Source organism: Triturus cristatus, chromosome 10 (genome assembly GCF_964204655.1).
Source record: "Triturus cristatus chromosome 10, aTriCri1.1, whole genome shotgun sequence".
In the NCBI taxonomy this organism is placed as follows: domain Eukaryota; kingdom Metazoa; phylum Chordata; class Amphibia; order Caudata; family Salamandridae; genus Triturus; species Triturus cristatus.
In genome coordinates, this window is record NC_140593.1 from 1,199,890,406 (window position 1) to 1,199,917,318 (window position 26,913).

Genomic DNA, 26,913 nt, shown 5'->3' on the forward strand with positions numbered 1-26,913 from the left:
GATGGAAAGGAGGAATGACGAGTGCAAGATGTACGTCTCTCAGTTCTAATTTATTGATATGATATCCCTTCTCCGCTTCTGACCACAATCCCTTAACTTGGAGAGGCCCGTGTGAGCTCCCCAACCCCGGAGGGAAGCATCCGTGATAGTCATATGGCTGGGAAGATCATGATGAAAAGGAACTCCTTTCAGTAGGTGAGAACGTTTCATCCACCATCTGAGTGAATCTTTGGCTACCTGAGGCACAGCCACAGTGTCTTCCCAGTAGTCCGAGATCTGTGACCACTGATCCTTCAAATCCTGCGGGAGGGCGCATTTGCAGACTGGCATTGGGGATAATAAAAATGCAGGACGCCATGGAGCCCAGTAGGGAGGACATCTGCTTGACTGTTGGAAGGTGTGTGCGGAGGAGAGTGTGGAACTTGTTGGTTATTGAGGATAACCTCTCCTCCGAAGGACATACAATTGTCCTTACGGTATCCAGAGCAGCACCCAGATACTTTTGAGTTGGGTTGAGAATAGATTTTTTGTAGTTGATCTATAGGCCTAGATGGCCTAGCACTGGAATGCAGCATTGAAGGTGTTTCTAAAGCAGAGTGGGTGAAAAACTTTAAAGCAACCAGTCATCCAGGTACGGATAGACGAAGATATTTGGCTTGCGTAGAAAAGCAGCTACCACCACCATACATTTCAAGAACTTGCTGGACGCTGATTGTAGCCCAAATGGGAGAACTTTGTACTGGAAGTGCTCCGACGCTACCTGAAACTGCAGGAATTTCCAATGTTTTTGGGAAATTGGAGCATGAAAATATGCGCCCTGAAGGTTTATGGTGCACATCCAGTCCCCTTGATGGAGTTGGGGAAAGATTTGGTACAGCGTCAGCAACTGAAATCTCTCTTTGTGGATGAATTTGTTTAAGAATCTTAAAATTGAGTATGGGTCTCTACTCCTGGGTTGGACCCTTCTTCAAAACTAGGAAGTAGAGGGAGTAAATTCCTTGCCATTGTTGGGGTAAAGGAACTTCCTCTATGGCGTCTTTTCGTAGCAGAGTATTTACCTCTGTCTGAAGTAAAGGGTGTTGATGGACAGACATTCCCCGAGGTGGTATTGTCGAAGGTTTGGACTTCAATTGGAGCAAGTAGCCATTTTGCACAACATTGAGCACCCATTTGTATTTTGTGATCTTATTCCACTCGTCCACGTGAGACATGATACTTACCCCCACCGGAGTGGCCAACAGGGACGGGGGAAGCAAGTGCTCATTGCTTTTTTGGCTGTTTCACTGAGGAGGTTGCTGGTCTGGAGGCTCCTCTTCCTCGTCCTGCTCAACGCTAATAATAATGTTACGTGGATTGCTGTTGTGTGGACCAGTAAATGGTTTGAACCCTCTGTTGAAAATGCTGGCAATCGTAAGGTCGGTATTTGCGCCAGAAGTCTTTGGGCTTTTCAAGGTCGACTGCCTGCAAGGTGTCTAATTCCGACTTCATTTTGGTAATTTCATCATTGGCATGTGTGCCGAATAGCGAGTAACCGCTGAAGGGGGGGGGGGGGGGGGGGGGGTTCATGATACTGCACTTCAGGCTTGAGACCCCTGAGCCTTACCCAGGCCGAGCACCTAGCACGGACGCCGTGGGAGTACCCTTGTGATCTGTCAGGTCAGAAGCATCAGCGGCCACGCTAATCACCCGATTTGCAACCAGACCGCCTTCCTGTAAAACCTCCTGGAAGTCTTATTGGTCTTCCTTGGCCAGCTTATCCGTGAATCTTGCCAGAGAATCTCAAAGCGCCCTGTCATACATCCCTAGGAACACAGAGGCACTAGTAACCTTTATAAAAGTTGCAGAAGTATTGCACATCTTCTTTCCTAGGGAGTCCATGTGTTTACTGTGAGAAGTTGGCCTGATGTATGATGTCACTAGTTCTAGTGTACACCTTATATCAGTCCAAACAACCCTTATGGTGATTGGTTGTAAAGTCAACCTTATAGACCAGCTATCCTAGTGGTAGCATGGACAAGAGCAGTCTTAGGCTAAACTCTGAATGGCATGTGAAGCCAGCTGTGATACCATATATAATCCCTTGAATACCAAATGAAAGGACACCACAACAGATATATATATAAAATAAAGTGTATTTATTCTAGTCAAACCCTCAGCACTCTTTATGAGATTAGAGGTAAGTACAACACAGTCTTATTTAAGCATACATTAAGTCACACAGGTAAGTAATACAGTTAGGCCCTAGGGGCCACGCAAACCATATACTAAAGAAGTGGTATAAGGACCACTGTCACGGAAGTAGGATAGGCCTAGGCCTAGGGAATCGCTGGGGCTACACTATACTACCAACAGTTAGGAAGTGGGAGGCCCACGGGATTCAGGTGCAGAGTGGAAACACTCACGCGTAATGCGTAAAAGTCTATAGAATTACTAGCAGTTAGAAATTAACAGTTTAAAGACACTTCTGAAGCAGCTAGAGAGTCGAGACTCGGAAACTAGACCCTAGGATAGTCACTACCCTTGTGAGCACCGAAGTACCCAAGTTACCTAGCCCACGGTCTGCAGGTGCATAGGTGTGAACTTGCGTCGGGTTTCGTCATGGACTTCTATGGATGCCTGAAGGAAAGTTGCTGACAGGCGGTCAGTGAAGAGTGTCCGGTGGATCCCAAGGCTGGGATCAAGAAGAGAGGATACCTGCAAGCAGAAGGGACAGAGTCAAGGTCACTAGCCAGTGACCACGTGGAACCAGGAAGGAACCAGGCGATGTCGTGAAGATTGCAGGTGAAAGGTGAAGCTTGTCGCTGCAGCCACGGGTACCAGGAGACGTCGAGGATGACCAGGACCAGGAGGCCAGCTGTCCCACGAAGGCTCTTGCTGTCGGCGGCGTCGAAGTCAAACTAGGACTCACCAAGCCTTGGCAAGCGGAACCCACGAAGAACGGAGGGCTTGCTTCTGGTGCAGACTAGGAAGGTCTGGGGTGCTTCTCTTTTGCAAAGAAGCGAGAGCCAGTCTGGAGGAGCCAAACCAGCGGTGAAGATTTCAAGGTGTGTCGTCACAAAGGCCGCTAGCCAACGGGCAAGCAGCCGGACAGACGCGGCAAGCAGGAAAATGCAGAAGGGCCCCACGCAGGACTCGTGGAGTGTGGGGGGCTGATCTTCGGTGCAGATGGTGCTTGGGGTTGGGGCTCCTCAATCCCCGGTGCACAACTTCGAGGGTGCCTCAGAAGCTGCGCTGGAAGATACTAGCCACTTTTCCCAGGTAGCCGGTCCCACGTCTCTCGTCGCCTCCACGGATCTCAGCTCGGCTGTGGATGTGGATCAGGGTCGGAGAAGTCTGGAAGTCAAGGCTCTGGTCGGGCTCTGCAGTCGGTCTCTCGTAGAACTTCAGCAAAGCAAAGGGTAGTCTCTTGATGGTGCCTGTTTGCACAGGGTAGCCACTCCTTGGCCACAAGGGAGATTCTTCAGTCTTCTTCTTTCGTCGAATGTCGAAGGTCCAGAGTTTCTGTTCAAGTTGCAGGTTCAGGATAATCTAATCTCCTGGGGCCCAGCTACCACTCTTATACTAATCTGGGGGGCTGGGTTGCCTGCTAGGTCACGCCTTATGGGTGGGACCTGGGAGGGGGGTGGTTACACCCCCTTCCCTTTGTCCAGTTTCGCGCCAGGACTGGGGCTGGAGTGCCCCAGCACCGGTTTGAACTGGACTATGCACGGGACACCTTGTGTGCCCCAGGCATGTCTCATTCTTTTCATCCCTCCCTGCCCCAATACACTGAGGCCTGTCTGGGGTGGTGCTCGCACCTCCCAAGGCAGGAAACCTATTGTCCAAGCCTCCCTTGCCAGGATCACTCCCAGCAGCAGGAGGTCAGACTCGTGTCTGTGGCAGCAGCATCCATTTTGTGATGCTGGGGCTCTGGTTAACTTTAACCGGGTAAGTAGGTTACAACATGTCTTCTCCCTCTAGAAGGGAGGGATAATATCCTCATCCCCAGAAATGGGATGGGGGTATTATTCCAAAGTGTTAGACACCTTACACGACATGTTTTGATAAAGCCAAACCATAGTTACCATAACCGTTTAAGATTATAAGGCACTTTAAGAGTATATGGTAAGCTATATCATAGAACAGCTATAAGGACATGGTTCCGAAAGCTGCAGACAGGCTCAGCTCATGCTAGAGCACCATCTCACATGTTACCAAGCACTCTGCCTCCAGGATTGTTAAGGCCTGCCGTAGGAGTGACTGACAGGTACACTCAAGTCTCCAGCTGAGTGATCAGCCAGTTGTGTCTGATTGGAAGGCCAGACCAGGGGTGGCATAATACATGCTGCAGCCCCTGGGAGGCCTAGGGTACACCTATGCCCTGGGTACCTAGGGTACACTGTACAGGGTCCAATAAGGTGATCCTTACCAATTGGGAATGTACCTAGGGTACATGGAGTCCATTTTAAAGAGAGAGCAGGCAGCCTGAGACCCTGAATGGCAGGATCTCAGGCCAACTAAGTCGAAAAACCAGCTAGAAACTAGGCAAAAAGTTGGGGGTAACCATAGTCAGATATCCACCTTCCTACATTTACTCTCCTTCTCAGGTGGAACTGAAAAAGAGGCAGCATCTAGATGTGATTTTCTAGCTGCCGCCACTATTACTGAGTCTGGTTATCTGCCCTAAGAAACAATGTGTCCTAGCCTGGTACTTCTTACTGATGCGTGGTGGTGCAGACCCTAACACAGCTAGTGTCAAGAAGGTTTGTAGAGCTGGTTCAAGCAGACCAGAGGGTGCAGAGTCCTTGCTGAAGACCTGTGATGTAGTGTCTCAAATATTACAGATGCCAAAGTAGTTGGCGTAGGCATCTCAATGTTCAATTTATTGGCACCTATGCTCAGGACTTCATTGAAGGTGACCATGTCATCCACCGGAGACACTCTAACCGGAGGAGTAGCAGACAGAGTTAGTGAATAGTCCTGAAAAGAAGATCTTGATGATGCTGTAGATGATGATGATGTTCTATGTCTGTCTCTTTGTGATCTGGAAGAGCGAGAGTGGTGAGACCGACACAGTGTTAGGGGAGTTCTGTATCAAGATTTTCATGTGGGAGGAGACCTCATTCTTCTTGCTGAGTGGCGTTGAGATCTTCCAGCAGTCATTGCAGGTGGAGGACCAGTAGAGACCCTGAAGGAGAGTAGGTTTGTGAGAAGTCTGACCCCAGACTTCTTTGCAGAACTCTCCACTTTTTGACACTCTGCAACCACCGTGGAGACAGATTAATAAGAGGCGTCTGCTTTTCTGGAACCAGAGAGCCCTCCGGTGTGATCTGTATGATCCTAATGCCTGGGGAGGAAGATGTTTCTCTCGATGTCCACCTGCTGGATTTCAAAAACAATCTTTGTCTTCCCTGGGTCTCTGTAGACGACGAGGGGAGTCTTGGCGTTGTGATGGCCGTCGCCACCGTTGGGTTCTTTGGTGGCGAAATTGGCACTCGCTGTCTCTCGGCTTGTGGTGAGAGGTGCGAGAGGCAAGTCTCAGCGTCAGACCTCTTGATGCTAAATTTTGGGGTCAATGACATCAACTGCGACGCTCTCGACATCGATCGCCTATGGGCGATCGGCAGAGTTCTCAACATCGACATGCAGCTGCGCGGCGGCAAAGTTCTCAACACCTACCTTCTATGCTCCGATAGCGGTGGAGTTCGACATCGAACGTTGCAGGATAGTTGCCAAATGGCGATGTGGAGACGTTCAACGTCGACCCAAGTCCGCTCTTCGGTGTCGGCGTACAATTTGAAGGTACTACAGCGAGAGGTCTCGACGTCGACTTGGCTTTCAGCGAAAGAGGCACTAATTGCCTCAACGGCAATTTATTCTTCAACGTTGCCGCATGCTGTCTATGTCTTGCCAACGTTAATCCTAACACCGAAGGGAAACAATCAGGTTTTTCATCAACAGTGAGGCAGAGCGATGCCTTCTCTTCTGTGTTCAGCCCCTATGCTCCGATTTGTCACAAGAGGAGGGCCCTCTGAAAGCATGGCTGCTTCCAAGACGAATTGTGGATCTAACCTTTACTCTCTCCTGCAAGGCATGCTGCTTGATCCTCTCCTTGTCCCGAAGTATCCTCTTGGAGAAGTGTTGGCAGTAGTAACACTTCTCTGGATTGTGAGAGGATAGCAAACACACGTTACAGACAAAGTGTGTCTCAGACTTAAACATTTTCTTCCCACAGGAAGGGCATTTATTGAATCATACTGGCATTTCTGACAGGATTTTGTTTTTCAAAATTGTCAGAAAAAAGACAAAAAGATAGCCAGAAGTCAAATACGTCGAATGAAAGTAGAGGAAAAACTCTAGAAATCCAATTTTTGATGGAAAAAGGGCATAAAACTAGTTCAGTTTTCCAGGATTCTCACAGAAGGAGCCAGAAAAAAGAACTGACCTAATGGTCAGTTTTATTCTCAATGAAGCCTATGGGCTAACTGTCTGCGATTACTTTGCCTTTTTCTTTGAAAATAAAGGCTATGTTGAAACACCAAAGGCGTGTATGTTCTAAGTTACAGAAATGCTATACAGATATGTTTTTATTTTAAATTAAAAATCCAATGCAATTTGGCATCTTAGCCTAATGGATGGTTTAGGCTGCATGTTTACGTATGTATATATGTATGTTTGAAGGTACTACGTATGATTTTTGGCTAAACATATATATATATAATATATATATATATTTATTTTTTTTCAACAAAAAGAAGAAATACTTGCACTCCAGGAGATCAATTCAAAAGTTTCTTTACTTCCGGTTTTTCATAAACAGCCCAAACACCATCAGGTTCCCTTAACTAACCAACGCGTTTCGACCACTCTGGTCTTGCTCACGGTTAGCTGTGTGGTACAAGTAATGTCTTTATATATCCAATTGTCCATATAGCCATTGAAATGCATCATGGGATATGTAGTGCTAATTGTGAAAAAGTGATTAATATTTACTGTGTAATTTGTCTAAATATTTTACAATTTTGAATGATGAACCAACTCTTTTGTTGCATATGATATATACACATTTTTTATATATATTTGGCAATTCAGTAGTGGCTTAGTGCCCTAATTGTATGGTGTAGTACCACATATATTTATGTTTCATACATCTTTGCCAATCAGTATATGATTTTTTATTTCAATTTTTTAGGTCTCTTATGTTCTCTTATGCATGAGCAGGTTATTTACAAATGAACATGGAGTTCCTCATCACCGTTCAGTCCTCTCGGTTGTTTGGTTTGAAATCTAATTATTAATTTTGATTCCAATTGTCTAAATTTTTTTGTTCTGTCACCTCCTCTCTCATTTATGGGGATCGTTGCAAGTCCCCAATAGTTCATTTGCTGCCATCCATATTCATGATGTAGTTTCATATGTTTAGTCATTGCATAGGTCTGATCATCGTTTTGGATTGTGCGGATGTGTTCTAATATTCGTTTTTTTAGTTGACATATTGTGCTCCCAATATATCTTCTTCCGCATTTGCATTCCAACATGTATACAGCATACGTGCTTTCGCAGTCGATTTTTTCTTTGATTATGTCATTATTTCCTTTTGGACCCATGAACTCTTTTTTATTTATTCCAATTTTACAAGCCTTGCATTTTCACACTTTCTGAAACCTCTTTGATGATCTTAGAGCCAGGTTTTCTTTTTTATTCCTGTGAAGTGACTATGCACAATTTTGTCTTGAATTGATGGTGCTTTTTTATAAGCTATATTCTGTTTTTCATTCAAAATTTTTCTCATATCTGGATCTCTCAGTAGAATATGCCAATGTTTAGTCATAATTTCTGAAATGGCATAATTTTCTTTGCTGTATGACAGGATCATTCTAATGTCTGATGTTTCATTTTTGTGTTGTTCATGCTTAGCTTGTAAGGTGGATTCTCTTGGAATGTGTTCTGTCTTTGTTCTTCCCAGTCTTATATCTGTAGGTTTGTAGCCTCTTTCCAAGAATTTTTTTGTTGTTTCATCCATTTTTTTTTAAAATTCATCCTCATCTGAGCAGTTGCGTTTCATTCGTAAAAATTCACCAAAGGGTATGCTTTTTATTAGTGATTATGGATGGAAGCTAGTTCCATGGAGTAGGCTATTTGTGGCTGTAGGTTTTCGATATGTTGTAGTTTTTAATTGATCATTTTCCTGGTATACTTCAATATCCAAGAATTGGATTTTTGTTTCGTTTACATTACATGTAAACTGTAAGCCCTCCTTGTTGATGTTTAACATCTTCACATATGTGTTGAATTCTTCTGATGTTCCATTTCAGATAATAAACAGATCGTCTATAAATCTGAGCCACAACACAATTTTTTCCGTGTATATTTCCATGTCTTCATTCCATGCAATTGATTTTTCCCACCATCCCATGGTGAGATTTGCATAGCACGGCGAAAATGAAACGCCCATGGTGGTACCAAACATTTGGCAGTAGATTTGTTGATCAAATATGAATATATTATTCCGTAAGCACGTTTCCACCATCTCGAAAAGCATTTTAGAATGTTCAAGATATTTGATGTCTCTTTGGCCTAGAAAGTATTTCAATGCTATGAGTCCTGTATCGTGATTTATCGATGTATAGAGTGAGACTATATCTATTGTTGCTAACAGGTAGTCTTCTTGCCAATGGATTTCATTCAAAATTCTTAGGAAGTCACCCGTATCTTTGATATAAGAAATTAATGTGGTTACCATGGGTGCCAAAAATGAGTCAACGTATTTTGAGAGGGGTTCATAGAGACTGTCACAACTCGATATTATAGGTCTTCCGGGTGGATCTATTAAAGTTTTATGAATTTTTGGTAGGAAGTACATCGTTGGTGTTGTAGGATTATCCTTTGTCAAATATCGCAGTTCGTCAGTGGTCAATAGACCATTTTCTGACCATATTTTCAATTTGAATTGTAGTTCAATTGTCAAGTGATTTATGGGATTTGTTTTTAACTTTTTATAGTTTTTAGTCTCATTTAGTTGTCTTGTGGCCTCTTTTTTGTATTTAATTTTATCCATCACCACAATATTTCCCCCTTTGTCTGCGGGTTTTATTTCAAGATTTTCCTTTTCCATCAATTCTTTCAAAGCTTTTTGTCAGATTTTCATTTTTCTTTCTTTGTTTGTTTGGTAGATTTTCTAGATCTGCTATTACGAGATCATAGTAGATGTCAATCTTGTTGCCTTGTGTAAGGATTGGACAGAATTTGGATTTAGGTTTAAAGGATGTTTTTTCTCTTCCAGATGTTTCAAAGCCCAATTGTTTTATGATCTCCAATTCTTGTAGTTCTTCGTCCCGTAAATTGTGTGTAAGGTCATATACTGTTTTTATTTCAGGTATTTGATCTATTGCAAGGTTGGGTGATGAGTTGATTACGTTGCCTGTTTTTATTGGCATTACAGCCTTTGGAAATTTTGCAAAGTATTTTGCCAATTTCAACTTTCGAACGAACTTGTAAGTCTCAATTTTAGTTTCCACTATATCATGATGAGTTTTCAGGACAGAAAGTCAGGCCTTTATTTAGTAGTGAGCATTGATTTTTCGTCAGTTTGGTTTTTGACAAATTCAGAATGAGGTTGTTTTCAGCTTCTAAATTATATTTATTGTTTATTTCTTTGATTTGCTGCGTAATCGGTACTGATTTGTTTTTCATATATATATATGTTTTCAAGGACTGGGCTAGAGGGAACATTGTTTCCGTAACAGGGGTCAGAGGCCACATGCTAATTAATCCGCCATCTGTGATGATGGAAATATCGAGTCAAAGGTTGTAGGGATGCGATTATGGCGGGGATAAGTAGCAGCATGGTTCTTTTATTATATGCAATATATTTTGCTTTGGTTTTACTCACAGGCATTATGCAATGAGAGTTTGGCGGCACTATGCATATGCAATTATTTGTTCCCAACCAAAGCGGATGGCATGTACATTTTAAAATCCATACGAGCCTTCAATTATGACAACAATATGTTTTGGTGGTTTATTACTCACACTATGTAATTTTAAACATCACTGTATGTTTCTACCTGTTATTCAAGCATAGCAACCTTGGATATTTATCGCAGGGCTACACTGTGGTTTCATGATTTAGAGTATGTTGTCTATGTTCATCAATGCTTTCAGTGGTAGGGACAATATAAACTATTGATGCAATCACGCCAACTAGATTGATAAAGGCTTCTAGTAAGCCGAAACGCGTCTCTCTGTTATCCTGAGAGTGAGGGCGACCTGGTCCAATAAAACAGATGCTGTATCCTGACTGCCTCGAGTCCGTGCCTTCTTCTATGGATGCCTCTGTGGGAGCTGGTTCTTGTGGTTTATATATATATAACTGTAGATGTGTGTGTGTGTGTGTGTGTATATATATATATATATATATATATATTCACTGAAAAAACCATAGGTTTCATACACGTTATAGTTAGGAATTAGCATTTAAAAAACCTTGCAAATTCACTTAAAAAACCATAGGTTTCACACACGTTATAGTTAAATGGATATTTCACTCGTAAAAAACCAATGAAATTCCCCAGTTATAGTTAGTTCAGATAACTATAACTCGCGCGCCCGCAATGCACTGCTGATGACGTTACATATTAATATTACATCACTCATGACATGGTCAGTGACATCACTCATGACATCACTGATGACATCATCCTTGTGATAGAGTGGCGGTCGCGCGAGTTATAGTTATCTGAACTAACTATAATGGGGGAATTTCATTGGTTTTTCACGAGTGAAATATCCACCTAACTATAACATGTGTGAAACCTATGGTTTTTTAAGTGAATTTGCTAGGTTTTTTAAATGCTAATTCCTAACTATAACGTGTATGAAACCTATGGTTTTTTCAGTGAATTTGTACATTTTTTTAAATGCTAAGTTATGTATGTATTATTATTTCTTTAATATATTTATTTTACAATAAACTATGTATTAAAAATGATTTTTTTTGGGGGGGGGTTTTCACCGTGCGCGCACCCCGCGATTTAAAAAAAAAAAATGTTAAAAAATATTTCTGCCTTCGGGGTCCTTCAAGGACCCCCTGACAAAGGCTAGGGGGTCAGGAACTCTCTACCCTGCCCCCTTTTCACGTTCGCCACCATCCTTTTTCACTCTCGCACTGAAAACGAACAAAATGGCGGCCGACACTTCCTGATTTCGAACGATTCGAACGTTGACTAACATGTAACCACCAATCAGAATTACGCTCGCGCACGTTAGGGTGCTCGCACGGTGCGCGCACGGTACGCGCTTATAGATATTTATATGCTTTTAAATGCTATTTTCTCAGGAACTACTGAACAGATTGACACCAGACCTGCAAAAGGCACTTCCCTGACCTGAGGACTACCTCTCTGCCAAATTTCAAGTAATTCTGTTCAGCTGTTCGGGCTATACCTTCGACTAAAGGTCCTATGGGAAAATGCAAGGGGAAAACGCGTTTTGGGACCCCCCTTTTTTCTCGGCCCCCACTTGACGAATCGCCCCGAGACTTTCAGGGTAGGAGCTGAGCGGAGCGCCCCATTACTTTTGAAAATTTTGCGAGGATTCGTCTACCAGCGCCAAAGTTATTCAAAATAGAATTTTCAGATTTCCTATGGAAACACGGTCCTAACTATAACTATCTACTGGCGACCGCCAGTAGATTATATATATATATATATATCAATCACCAAAGTCCCAAGCTTTGACGAATTATCGGGATGGCAAGGCAATGAAAAACGCAGGAATGCGGGCGAGCTGCTTGTGTGCCTTCTCAAAGCTTGGGACTTTGGTGAATACATTACAACGCGGCACCCCTGCCATGGAGAAGAGCACCCTCTCTGCAGAAAGAGTCTGAGGCTGGGAACGATATCTGGACCTGTACAGCACAGCAAGCCACACACTACTAAGACTTTTGCCTTGCTAATCGTCCGCCTACTACAGGATGGAACAAATGCTTTTAAATAGTTTGCGCTTTGAGCTCACTGAGGGTAATAAATAATTCTCATGGGACTACATGTCCCAGTGTGCAGTTGGTAACGCACTTAGCGTAATGCACGCATAAAAAGAGACGTCAGATGCGCCATGAAAAGAATACAGCCCCTGAGGAAGAGGTCAATAACCTTGAAACGCGCAGGGCTTGAACTTACAATTATCGGGATGGCAAGGCAATGAAAAACGCAGCAATGCAGGCGAGCTGCTCGTGTGCCTTCTCAAAGCTTGGGACTTTGGTGAAATACATTACAACGCAGCACCTCTGCCGTGGAGAAGAGCACCATCTTTGCAGAAAGAGTCTGAGGCTGGGAACGATATCCGGACCTGTACAGCACAGCAAGCCACAAACTACTAAGACTTTTGCCTTGCTAATTGTCCGCCTACTACAGGATGGAACAAATGCTTTTAAATAGTTGGCGCTTTGAACCCACTGAAGGGAATAAATAATTTTCTTGGGACTACATGTCCCAGTGTGCAGTTGGTAACGCACTTAGCGTAATGCACGCATAAAAAGAGACGTCAGATGCGCCATGAAAAAAATACAGCCCCTGAGGAAGAGGTCAATAACCTTGAAACGCGTAGGGCTTGAACTTACAATTATCGGGATAGCAAGGCAATGAAAAACGCAGGCATGCGGGCGATCTGCTCGTGTGCCTTCTCAAAGATTTGGACTTTGGCGAAATAATATATATATATATATATATATACTACGCGTAGGTCCTCCGGCAGATAGAAAGCCAATGTGTGAATACTACTGCACTGGGGAGAGAGGAAGTAGTATTCTACTACAGAGAGAGGAAGTAGTATTCTACTACAGAGGGCCATGAAGAGCAACATCGAATTCCCGAGCTGCCAAGGCGGATGCAGTCCGTGGCCAACAGGATTGGGGCACCACTGTGTGTTCGAACATCTCATTACGTTAAGGTAAAGGAGGGGTTATGGTGCTCCAATAAGAGTAGCCTTTTCAACATTACATGAATCCTCAGGTGTGATCGCCCTTTATGTGAAGCCGGCATTGAGGAAGGTATAACTGCTGAAACACGTCTACTACAGCGTTTCACGGGCATACTGACTTTGAACAACAATCATCACTTTGATTTTAATAACTTTACTTGTATGTATAATCATATATATATATATATATATATATATATATATATATATATAAAACATGGAGAAAACATGTTTTGGGACCCCCCTTTTTTCTCAGCTCCCACTTGGGGAATCACCCCGAAACTTTCAAGATAGGAGCTGACCGGAGCGGGCCACAAATTTTGACAATTTCGCAAAGATTCGTCAACCGGCGCCAAAGTTATTGGGAAAAGAAAAAAAAATCCTATGGAAACTAGATCCTAACTATAACTATCTACTGGCGACCACCAGTAGATAATATATATTTATATATATTCTCACCTCCACACTTCGGTACAGCCGCCGCACTGCCTAAACAGCGGGTGCGTTGTTGAAAATGGACCACCCAAGTACGGTCCGGAAAATAGCAACTCTCCTCACACAAGCAGGCAAGGGTTGACAACGCCGTGTACTGGCCACAAATAAGTTTATTGGGACAGCTGAAAAGACGTGTTTCGCCTGCCCAGCAGGCTTGTTCACCAATAGTTTTACTGTTTGTAAATCGGCCATTTTAACCACAGTGTGCACGGAACTTGTCACATGCTATGACTACCAAAACAGTGTATTAGACAACAGACTTGTAGTTCTTTTTGTCAATAAACCTCTGTGCATGTAAATTACACTTCAATTCATTTTGCAGCGCGCTTTTAACAAGTTACTTACCTTCGGTAACGCTTTTTCTGGTGGATACAGTATCTGCCTGTGGACTCCTCACCTTGTGAATATCCCCTGCGCCAGCATTCCACAGAACTTTTTTCCCCAGCTCTCTACGCCGACGTGGACGTCATAATACTTCAGCTCCGCTCGCGACTCCGTATGATGTCACCGGAGCCATAAGAGAGCCTCGTCGGCGTGATGACGTCAATTCCACCCATTTTTTCCGTGCCTCCGAGGCGAACAGGTGGACCAACGACAGATCCAAAGTATACACAGTATACAATATTCAATCAAATATACAAAGTACATATACAAAAGGAAAGCTAAAGAAAATAAGCATTTCCTACCAATGTACCAGAAAGAAAGAATCTACAAAGTATAACAACATCTCAAGCAAGACATCTTTTAAGGTATACAAAGGTGGACAATGGGGAGGCGGGTGGGCCAGTGAGGAATCCACAGGCAGATACTGTATCCACTAGAAAAAGCGTTACCGAAGGTAAGTAACTTGTTCTTCTGATGGATACATCTGCCAGTGGATTCCTCACCTTGTGAATAGATTCCCACAGCAGTCCCACTCCTGGAGGAGGGTGTCCACCTTCCTATTCCAAACAATCTTGCAAGACAGAGCGTGCAAAGTGGCCCTCCCTCCTCATCTCAGAGTCTAAGCAATAATGCTTTGCGAAAGTAAGGAGGGAGGCCCAAGTCGCGGCTTTACAAATGTCTGCCACAGGAACACCCCTGGCCAAAGCAGAAGTAGAAGATTTAGCTCTAGTTGAATGAGCTCTAATACCCTCAGGAGGAACCTTACCAGCAAGGGCGTAGCAGATCTTGATGGCCAGGATGATCCATCTGGACAGAGTGCGCTTGTGCACAGCTCTTCCTTTAGAATGTCCAACATAACCCATGAAGAGCTGATCGTCTAAACGAAAGTCTTTCGTTCTGTCCATGTAAAAGCTCACAGCTCTTTTTGGGTGCAGACAATGAAGTCTTTCCTCCTCCTTGGAGGGATGAGGAGGTGGATAAAAACAGGGAGAGTAATAGACTGCCCCAGATGAAAGGGAGTAACTACCTTAGGTAGGAAAGCAGCCCTGGTCCTGAGTACCATCCTTTCAGCATGTAAGGTTAAAAACGGGGGTTTAGAACTAAGAGCTTGAAGCTCACTCACCCTCCTTGCCGAGGTTATGGCTACAAGAAAGACCGTCTTATAAGACAACAGCCTCAAAGGACAACTATGAAGGGGCTCAAAAGGGGACCCCATCAAGAAAGTTAAGACAAGATTAAGGTCCCACAGCGACATTACAAAAGGAGTAGGTGGGAACCTATTAGTAAGGCCTTTGATAAATCTTAATACAAAAGGAGATTTAAATAAAGACGGCTGAACCCGAGGAATCAAGGGTATGGGAGGAAACGCGTAAAGGAGTTGTGAGCCCCAACTCAACTGAAACGCGTCCCCCAACGCCCCCTGCATCAGAAACTGGAGACTGCAGAACGACGGGCAATGCGCGTTCTCTCGAGTGGCGACTAGGTCTATCCGAGGAGTCCCCCACGTCCGGAAGATATACTGAACTACCTCTGGATGAAGCCTCCACTCGTGGTCGACGGAGAACTGCCGACTGAGACTGTCCGCACGTACGTTCAGCACCCCGGCCAGATGATTTGCCATCAAGCAAATCTGATGATCCTGAACCCAGGACCAGAGACGTAGAGCCTCTCTGCAGAGACAATGTGACCCCACTCCTCCCTGCTTGTTGACATACCACATTGCAGTAGTGTTGTCCGTCAGGACTTGAACCGACTGACCGTGAAGGGAAGGGAGGAAGGCCTTGAGCGCCAAACGAATCGCCCGCAATTCCAGAAGGTTGATGTGAAGCAACCTTTCCTCTGGAGACCAAAGACCCTTGATCTCCAGATCCCCCAGATGAGCACCCCATCCCAAGGTGGAGGCATCCGTTATCACTGTAGCCACCGATGGAGGCAGATGGAAGGGCTTTCCTTGATACAGATTGCCCCCCACGCTCCACCAAGATAGATCCGCTGCAGCTTCTCTGGAGATCTTGATCGACTCCCTGAGATCTCTGTTGTGCTGATACCACTGCCTGCGGAGACACCACTGGAGTGCCCTCATGTGCCAGCGTGCATGGTTGACCAACAGAATGCAGGAGGCGAACAGACCGAGCAGACGAAGGACCTTCAGAACTGGAACAACCGCTCCATTTTGGAATAAAGGAATCATCTCCTGAATGTTGAGAATTCTTTGAGGAGGAGGAAATGCTCGACACACAGTAGTGTCCAGTACCGCCCCTATGAACAGGTTGCGTTGAGAGGGCACCAGGTGAGATTTGGACACATTGATTGGAAAACCCAAGTCGAATAACAGCTGAGATGTTACCTGCAGATGATGCTGCACCATCTCTGGGGACTTCGCTTTCAGAAGCCAGTCGTCCAGGTATGGAAAAACTGGAACCCGGACCTCCTGAGATGAGTAGCCACCACTGCCATCACCTTCGTGAAGACTCGAGGTGCGGTAGTAAGACCAAACGGGAGGACCGCAAACTGGAAGTGTTGCGACCCAACCGTAAAACGGAGATACTTCCTGTGCGACTTCAGGATTGGGATGTGGAAATACGCATCCTGCAAGTCGATCGACACCATCCAGTCTCCTTGCTGCAACGCTTGAAGAACCTGTGCAAGGGTCAGCATCTTGAATTTCTCCTGTTTCAGGTAAAAATTCAAGACTCTGAGGTCCAGGATTGGACGCAATCTGCCGTCCTTCTTGGGAATCAGGAAATACCGGGAGTAGCATCCCTGACCCCTTTCCTGCTCCGGAACCACCTCTATCGCACCCTTGTGTAACAAAGTAAGAACCTCCTTCTGCAGAAGAAGCAGATGGTCTTCTGAGCAAAAACCCTGGCAAAGAGGGTAAGGGGGAGGAAACTCCTGAAAGGGAAGGGCGTACCCATTCTCCACGAGGTTTAAAACCCAAAGGTCGGTCGTAACAGATTTCCAACCTCGCAGAAAGTGGGACACCCGACCCCCCACAGGTCTCACATGACCTAGGATGGGGGATCTAGGGCTGCTTCCCTGAAGCTTCATTGGGAGCAGAGGAGGCAGAAGATGAAGATGGGTTGCGGCCAGAACCTCTCCGTCCCCTTTGCCTTCCTCTATACGACCTATAGAGGGGATTCTGCTGCTGCTATTGCTGCTGCTGCTGAGGTTGCCGGAAGGAACGAAATGAGGATCTCCCAAAGCCTCTAAATTTCCTAAGACCAAATCCCTTAGCAGGAGTCTGTAGTCCCAAAGATTTCGCCGTAACCCTGCTATCTTTAAATCTTTGCAAGGCAGAATCAGCCTTCTCGCCAAAAAGTTTTTTTCCATCATAAGGCAAGTCTACCAAAGTGGTTTGAACATCAGTAGAGAAGCCAGAAGAACGAAGCCACGCTTGCCTCCTAGTGGCTATCGAAGACCCCATTATCCTTGCCACAGAATCAGCCGTGTCTAGTTCCGACTGAATTACCTGCCTTGCAGCAGCCTGAGTGTCAGTGACCACCTCCATAAAAGAAGCTTTCTCTCCTTCTGGCAGCTTAGGGGCTAATAATTTCATAGAGTCCATCAGCGCATGAACACAACGCCCCAATAAACAAGTGGCATTAGTAGATTTAAGCGCAATGCTTCCTGAAGAAAAGACCTTTCTGGCTGTCTGATCAGTCTTTTTAGAATCCCTATCCACAGGAGTCTGAGGGAAGGCGCCTGAAGAATGCTTCGAGCATGAAGCTTGCACCACAAGGCTTTCTGGAGAACGGTGGGAAGAAAGAAAGCTTGGATCCCCTGGAGCCACCCTATACCTCCTTGCCACTTGTCTGGAGACTGCAGGCGAAGAGAGTGGCTTGCGCCAAACGTCCATCACAGGCTCTAAAATAGCCTAATTAAATGGCAACAAGGGCTCAACAATCGAAGTTGGTGAATGCAGGACCTCAGTTAGGAGGTTTGGTCTATATTCAGCAGAGGGTAACTGCAAGTCCAGCAACTCTGCAGCCTTCTTGATGACTGAATGATAGGGGGCCAATTCTTGTGGTGGTGAAGACCTAGCAGATGAATGCTCCCACTCCGGAGTGGTATCAAGACCACTAGCATCCTGAATACCTTCAAAGTCATCAGAAGATCCATCAACCTCACCTTCTTCCCCTTCCTCTCTATAACGCTCCTCTTCCAAAACCCTCTGGGCCTCTCTTCTAGAACGGATCCGAGGAACCGGCGTCGGTGGCGCCGTACGCGGAGTCGGAGGAACCGAACGTGGAGTCGGCGGTGCCGGAGTCGACAGCGCCGGACGTGGAGCCGAAGGAGTCGGCAACGGCGTCGAGGAAGGCTCCGAAGAAGGCCGATCCAGACGAAGCCGAGATGGATCACCAGACGGCGCCAGAAAATGCCACGAAGGAGCCATCGGCAAAAAGGGCATAAAGGGAGCCTGAGCATAATGCTGCGGCACCCCCAAGGTGTATGCCATAGGGCCCACGGGCCCAGATGGTGCTCCGGATGGGAAGGCAGCCCTTTGAAAAATCCCATACATCGCATTGAGGAAATGCGTTGAATCTGCACCCGGAGTCGGGAACTGCGGATATGGGATTGACCATGGATCTGGTCGAGGAGTACCAGGAATCGGAGCCGAAGTGTCCTCACCTGGCGCCGCAGGTTCAGCTGGCCCTGGAGAAGGCTCTTCCTCCTGTTCCGGTTCAGCGTCAGAAGCCGGAGACTCCACTGTGCCGGTGACTGCGCCGGGGACTGCGCCGGGGACCGCGCCGGAGTCCGCTTCGGCAAAGGTACTCTCTCTGGAGACATTCGAGAAGGAGATGGAGAAATAACCTCCTTGCTTCGACGTCGAGGCGACGGCGACCTCGAAGCCTTACTCCTCGAGGACCGGCGCCGAGAGTTATGCTTCCTCTTCTTATGATGTTTCTTCGACTTCGAAGAGTGTGAAGTCGACGACTCCGGCATCGATTTCTCCTTCTTCCTACCTCTTCTTTCCTTCTTCGCCTTGGCCATGAAGAGTTTCGCCTCCCTCTCCTACAGGGCCTTGGGGTTCATCTTTCTACAGCTGGAGCAGTCCTCCACATCGTGATCTGAAGAAAGACACCACAAACAATCCTCATGTGGGTCAGTCATGGACATGTGGCCCCCATATTCCCTACAAGGTTTAAAACCTGACTTCCTTGTCGAAGACATGGCAAATCCAGGAACAGTATCCCACTGCAAGACAACAAAGTAGCAGGAGAGTGCTGGAAAACCGTTACGCGTCGACGGCGTGGAAAAAAGGGAACTGACGTCATACGGAGTCGCGAGCGGAGCCAAGGTATTATGACATCCATGTCGGCGCAGAGAGCTGGGGAAAAAAGTTCCGTGGAATGCTGGCGCAGAGGATATTCACAAGGTGAGGAATCCACTGGCAGATGTATCAATCAGAAACACAGTTCAGCAGAAAAAAAAAACACCTGAATGCAGAATGGAGCAGCCAGGAACCAGCACAGCACAGGGCAACCAACCCCCCCTGCCCCCACCAACAGCCAGAATCCAAGGGGAAGAGGAAAAGGAAGTGCAGGTTCAGTCAGGATGAGAATGAGATCCTGATCGCAGAGGTGACGTAGCATCAACACCAGCTCTTTGTCCGCTTCAAAGTGTCATTGGGGACCAAAAAGGCCATATGGCAGTCCATAGTTGACACGGTGAACTGCATAGGTGAAGTGAAGAGGACAGTGATGGACTGTGAAACGCGTTGGCATGATGCCAAGCACAAAACTAAGAAGAAATTGGCAACCAATCTACAGGCAGCATTGCAGACCGGAGGTGACAGTCCAGCGCCCCAGGAGGAGTTCGATCCCATGGAGGAGCAGGTGTCCGCAGTTATCTGTGAGGAGTCAGTGGTTGGAGGAGCGGACCGGACAGTGCTGACTATGACCAACTAAATCACCACAGGGTAAGTAACAACAAGGGACAATGGGGGGGAAAACCTAAAGTCGTGCAGTCCAGGCACCTATGTCTCATTGCTCTCCCACACGGTCTGCAGGTCAAACAGTAGCCACCTGGCTACCCTATGCATAGATATTACATTAATGGAAGGTTCATGGGCGTATTGATCACATTTTTGAAAAGGGCAGCATTGCAGGTGCCACAGCTGGGCTAGTCTAACTCACATTGTAAGAGTAGTAATATGCTGTGTCTACAAGATACGGTGCATTCCTGTAGTGACTTCATGCGCTGGGTCACATATAGCAGACGTACACCAATGCAGGAATCTCTGCACCATAGGTCAAGAGGCATCTGCGTAGGTCCCATCCAGCTGAATGTGCACCAGCAGAAAGGAAATCACTGGGATGTGTTGTACTGTCCTACACACAGCGCAACCCTGCACTTTGCTATTCACACAGTTTGCCACAGCTAAATGTGTTCTTGTGCTGTGCTGCACCAAATGTCTATAAATGATGCCCCTCCGTCACGCCTGGTCCCATGCACATCAACCTAGGCTGACAATTCATATCATACAAATGGTATCTCACAGGCTCAACTACACACCTGAGGGATGGGGGAAATCAGTGGGCCATGGCAAGTACCTACACATGAGGATACAGAAATTGACACTTCCAAACTCACCTAGAGCAAACCACATGGCACCCAGCTCTCATGCCATGCATGCTCAGACTACACTTATCCGCTGTCATGGCAGGGCCCACCTGAACACCTCTCAACACAGAAATGACTGGGTGTGGGGATGAATGCAACCTATGAACACCAGTGGAACATGGGCCGTAGTTAAAGTGAAAATGCATACATACTGGCAGTGCCAACATGCATCCTTTCACAAATGCATGGAAGGGCCATATACACTGGATTATGTCCCATAACTGTGCACACCCCTGTGCTGGAGCAAAATGAACCTATGTGCACCAACGCAGGCACCCTTGCACCATGGCTCAAGGTTGTCTGTGTTGGTGCTTGCCTGTAATCATCATGGCCAGCACAAAGGAAAACACATGGGGTGCGCACAATCCTTGTGAGTATGGTGCTGTCGTGTGCATGTGCAATGACGCTGGGTTGCATCACTAAAGTGCCTGCAGCACCATGTTGTGTCAAAACATTGTGAAAATGCCCCTTGGTAGGTACATGTCACCATTTCCTGCAACACTACCATCTGGGGTGCTGCCTGACACATGTCACCCTGTAAAAGCCTGCTATTTCAGCTTGTTGGAGATTGCCACACATGATGTAGGTGGTGTATATACTGGAGAATCAACAGATGATCAGGGTGCCAACACTTTGTGGCAAGACGTTGGCTGCCAGGATCTTATTTGAAACAGTCAGGGGGTCAATAGACACATACAAGTGCATAGAACAGATCAAAGAGAGGTCTGACACCCAGCAAATGACGCAATGGCATGAACGTCAGTGATTTCATTTTGACTACTGGGACAGGCCCCATCTACTCAGAGTTGGCACATAGTGGTACTGATAACAATTCTGAAGTCCTGTCATGTATAATCAATATAAGGTGCCATCTGCAATCCACAGCCCAGTGTAACAGTTGTCCTATGTATCAATGGAGGATGGAAAGTGTAATGTCATGTACTTTGTCCGTCAACTGCTTAAAACCACATCAAAATGTACAAGACAGCAACAATAGCATTTCCCCTTTTCATTGCAGAGGATGAACCCTTACCTCCAGGCCAACACCCTGTCCTGGACATCACCAATGATGATGATGATGCTGACAACCTACCTAATCATCCACCATGACACCCTCCAAGAGCTCCTGGAATCAATTGGGACACCATCTCTGGACACGGGGAAGGGCAGTAGCATCATGGCATCTCCACATATCCCGTACAACAACCAAAAGGCACCACCTACTACCACACTCACACCCTTGGACTCCGAATCCAATAGGGACATTGTTGCGGCCATCAGAGGAACCTACTAGCCGCTCCTTGGCCTTTAGCGGTCCCTGACTGACATTGCTGGTGTCATGAAGCAGAGCCATCAACAACTGCCCTGCCAAAGTGTCACCAGTGATGTGAAGAGCTGGGAGCTACACAAACCATCTTGGATACCATGGAGTGGAAGCAGGACTCCCACATGGCTGCCTACCACTGCAACATTGCTGCTGTGTTACAAATCCAGCAGATCCTCCTCGCTGCAGTGCTGCAGGCACAGCATCCACATCTTCCACCCCTGATGTATGTGCCTACCTCACCAACCACAGGTACAATACCTCCCTCACAGGAGACACCACACACATCAGAGGAGGAAAATATGGACAGTGAGTGTCAACATTTGTGGCCAAGGTTTTCCTTATTCATGGTGATGGTGGTATGGTAGGTCCCTAATCGTACCTTGGTGTGTTCTCCAACATTTAGCCGACGGTTCGGCTACATATATGACTCCATAACTATATTATGCAACAAGACGGTGTTGCTTGGGTACACACATGCAACACTGCGGCACTGGCAATGTATGATATGAACAAATGTTACTTACCCGTAAGCTGTGGTTCTCCAGTATTGGTGTCTTTCATAGATTCACATACTTGAATATTCCCCGTCGTCGAAGTGGGAGTCCCACGGTACATAAAAAGCAATAAGTCTCATGTATATATATACATACATAACTATATAAGAATAAAGACATATATAAATAAACAATATATATATATATATATATATATATATATATATATATATATATACACACATACATATATATATATATATATATATATTTAAAAAATAATATACCAAGTCAAAAGTAGCATAGGATAACATTGACACATAAGAAAGCATTGAAAAAAGGAACCACTTTACTGACATATCCATATCGTTCTTATAGTCCAAACTGCAGCTCATCAAGCGCAAGCACCCTCTAGAACCTTCTCCTCAGAGGCTCAGGCCCTCAGATTTTCGTAGCACAAGAGTGACAAAAGAGTCTAATGAGGAGAAGAGAGCCTCTGAGGGGAGGAGGGTGGGTCGTATGTGAATCTATGAAAGACACCAATACTGGAGAACCACAGTTTACAGGTAAGTAACATTTGTTCTTCTCCAGTATTAGGGTGTCTTTCATAGATTCACATACTTGAATAGAATAGTGAGCAGTACACTGCCGCCTGAAAAAGGCCGTATCAATGTTGCATGAAATACAATGACATTGCATGATAAAAATACGCAACTGATAACACCCAAGGAGGAGGGAAGTAGCAGAGGCTCACCTTATTTAAAGAGATTTCGAAGAACTGCTTGGCCCACAGCAGTATCAGCTTCATTGATCGTATCCAGGCAATAGTGCTTCATGAACGTGTTCCTGCTGGACCACGTAGCTGCCCGGCAAATCTGATGGATGGGCACACCGGCGAACAGGGCAATAGAAGAGGACAGTTCTCTAGTAGAATGCGCCCTCACTGCAGAAGAAAGAGGCTTGCCAGCCTTCCGATGGCAGAAAGATATTGCTGAAGAAACCCAGCGTGCAATTGTTGGTTTTGTAACAGACTGTCCTTTACAGGTGCGCCCGTAGGCCACAAACAGCTGATCAGACTTGCGAAAGGGTGCTGTTCTGCTGATGTAGAATTTGAGACACCTCTTTACGTCCAAAGAGTGCAGACTCTGTTCCGCTGGAGATTGCGGATGAGGGAAAAATGTCTTCAGAATTACAGGTTCATTGACATTGAGATGAAAATCGGACGGTACTTTAGGCATGAAAGCAGGGTTAGTGCGGAGAATAACGCAGTCCGATCTAAATTGAAGAAAAGGAGGTTGGATCGTAAAGGCATGAATGTCACTTACTCTGCGAGAGGAAGTCAGCGCCAGCAGGAGGGCCACTTTCCATGTCAAAAATGTTAAATCCGCTGAATGGATTGGCTCAAAAGGCGCCTTCATGAGTTGAGCTAATACGATGTTAAGACGCCACGTGGGTGGAGGATGTCGAATGGGCGGGAACATCCGGAATCGACCTTTAAAGAATTGCTGTATTACTCTAGATGAATAGAGAGAGGACGAACCGTCCTGATGAAAGCGAGATATTGCCGCTAGAAAGACTTTCAAGGTGGAGTGAGACAATCCTGACTGTGCCAAATGCAGGAAGAAAGGCAGAATCTGTGCCGGGGAGGCATGAACTGGATGGCTGTGGGCCGACGCACACCAGTGACAAAAACGTTTCAGTTTTAGTTTGTAGGTCTTCATTGTGGAAGGCGCCCGCGCCATAGCCAAAACTTCTCTGCAGGCCAGTGGAATGTTCAAGTGAGCAAATTCAAGGTGCTCAGGTTCCAAGCAGACAATTTGAGTGAACTGGGATTCGGATGGCAAATCCGACCGTCGTTCATCGTTAGAAGGTCCGGCCTCGGGTGGAGAAGGATGGGCTCGCATTGGGAGAGGAGCAGCAACTCCGAGAACCATGCCTGCCGAGGCCACCGTGGAGCAATCAGAATAATGTGGCATGGTTGTCTCCGCATCTTCCACAACACCCGAGGAATCAGAGGGATCGACAGAAAAGCGGAGGCAAACATCCTGCACCAATTCATCGAAAGGGCATTTCCGCACGACCCTCTGTGGGGAAGCCAGCTTGCGTAGGACTGGCATTTGCTGTTCTGTGGGGTTGCAAAGAGATCGAGGTTCGGGCGACCCCAAAGGCCGAAGACAAAGTTCAGAGTCGGCTGATGCAATTCCCACTCGTAGGTCGAAGACGTTGACCGACTGAGTGCATCTGCGAGGACATTGGAAATGCCGGGCAGGTGGACTGCAATAAGCATAATCCGATGGAGTATGGCCCAATCCCAGATCTTCTGATCCAGCTGGGACAGCAGCGGAGATCTTGTCCCGCCCTGCTTGTTCAGGTAGTGCATGCTGGTGGTGTTGTCCGTCTGAATGAGGACTGACTCCCCTTGAAGCTGTAGCGAAAGGATTTGAGCGCAAGGAAAATTGCCATCAGCTCCAGCCTGTTGATGTGCCAGGAACGTTGAACCAGTGTCTACTTGCCTTTGACGGACAGATCTTGAAGATGTCCGCCCCACCCTTCCAGGGATGCATCTGTGGTAAGAATGAGATCCGGGGCTGTCGCCAGAAAAGACGTTCCGGCTGCGATGTTGCAAGGGCGAGTCCACCAAAGCATAGCTTGAGCCATTCGAGCGGTCACAACAATCTGTTCATTGAAAGAACCGGAGACCTGACGCCATTGCTTGTCCAATTCCTCCTGAATAGGACGACTCTTCAGTCTGCAATGTGGGATCAAACAAATGCATGAGGACGCCATCCCCAGAAAAGACTTCAATATGCGGACTGAAACGGACTGCTTTGAACTGATGGAAGTTGCAAGCTGCAGAATCCGCGTTTGCCGATCTGCAGAGGCGAAAGCCATGGCCATGGTCGTATTGATGGTAGCGCCGAGGAAAGTTTTGCACAGAGCTGGCGTGAGGTGAGACTTCTGTATGTTGACCGAAAGGCCTAAAGAATGAAACAGAGTCTGACAGAACTGAGTGTCGAGGGATGCTTGGTGAGAAGACTGGGACTTGATGAGACAATCGCCTAAATATGGAAATATTTGGATGCCTCTCAATCTCAGATGGGCTACCACTGGGGCAAGGACCTTTGTGAATACTCGAGGAGCTGAACGAAGCCCGAAGGGCAGAACCTTGAATTGAAAATCCCTGTGGCCTACACGGAAACGTAGGTATTTCCTGTGGCGTGGTAAAATCGGCACATGGAAGTAGGCGTCTTGAAGATCGACTGTTGTCATGAAATCGCCCTGAGAGAGGAACTGAAGAATGTCCTTCAGCGTGAGCATGCGGAATGACTGATCCTTTATAAACTTGTTGAGAGACCTCAGATCGAGAATGGGGCGCCACTCCCCCGATTTCTTTAATATGAGGAAAAAATGGGAATAAAACCCTAGACCCTTCTGTGATTTTGAAACCACTTCGATGGCCCCTTTCCTGAGCATAATGTGGATCTGATGGAAAAGTTCCTTTAGATGCGGGAGGAGGACCGGAAGGAGGGGTGTTTCGAGGAATCTTTACATATTCCAAGGCATGGCCCTTTGAAACAATGTCCAACACCCAACGGTCCGATGTGATTGAGGACCAATTTGAAAAGAATTGGGAGATCCGTCCTCCAACTGGGGAAGGGAAGAAACTGTGAGGTGGTGAACTTAAGCATAGACAGTCATTGTTTCTTGGAGGAGTTTCCTCTATAATTTGACTTGCCTCTATAGGATTTACCAGTCTGTTGTCTGTAAGACTGTTGAGTCTGAGAGGAAAAACGTTGGTGCCCTTGGTTGTAGGAGCGGTACTGATTGGAATTCCCACGAAAGGAAGAAGTGGTGCCGCGTCCGCGTGCACCCCGAAAAGGCTGCTTTCGAAACTGGAGCGTGCCGAGAGAACGAGCCGTCTCCGTATCCTTTTTGATTGTTTGTAGGGCGTCCTCCACATGCTGTCCAAACAAGGATTCCCCATCAAAGGGCATATCCAGAATCTTGGCCTGGACCTCTTGGCGGAAAGAAGTGGAACGAAGCCAGCCCTGCCTTCGTAAAACAGCCGCTCCAGCGAGCTGTCTAAATCCAGTGGAGGCGATGTCTACAGAACAATCAATGATTTCCGAGGAAGCTCTCTCACCCTCTTGCAAGATCTTTAGAGCGTCCGCTCTAGAGGGTTCTGGAATAAGTTTAACAAAAGCTTCCATGTCCGACCACATTTGCCGATCATAACGGCCCAGGATGGCCAGAGAATTAGCCGCTCTTACTGTTGTAGAGGCCATGGTAGAGAACTTCTTGCCGATGGCATCTAGACGTCGACCGTCCCGGTCAGGTGGAGACGAAAGAGGAGACGAGGGATTCTTCGAGCGACGTTGTGCTGCCTGGGTGATGACTGAGTCCGGCTTAGGTTGGGACACCAAGCAAGCTGGAGAAGAATCCGGGGCCTTGTACTTCTTCTCTAATCGCGGTAGAACCCGCAGGGATTGAGTTAGGGGTCTTCATCAACTTAATTCCCTCGTTCCAAACAAAGTCAATGATGGGCACCGCCCAAACTTGTCTTTGTGGTTGCGATTTGAAATCTTACAGAAAGCAATCTTCTTCCCTGACAGCCATGGGAAGATTAAA

The 26,913-nt window shown here is 46.3% G+C and overlaps 1 pseudogene across 1 annotated transcript in view; it reads left to right on the forward strand.

Annotated features, from left to right (window-relative positions):
* Nucleotides 1-22,313, forward strand: part of LOC146797043 (uncharacterized) — a 233,229-nt pseudogene extending 210,916 nt beyond the window's left edge. Inside the window, exon 36 of the transcript XR_014969675.1 lies at nt 21,482-22,313. The product of XR_014969675.1 is annotated as an uncharacterized LOC146797043 (transcript). The remainder of the gene's footprint in view (nt 1-21,481) is intronic.
* The last annotated feature ends 4,600 nt before the right edge of the window (nt 22,314-26,913 follow it).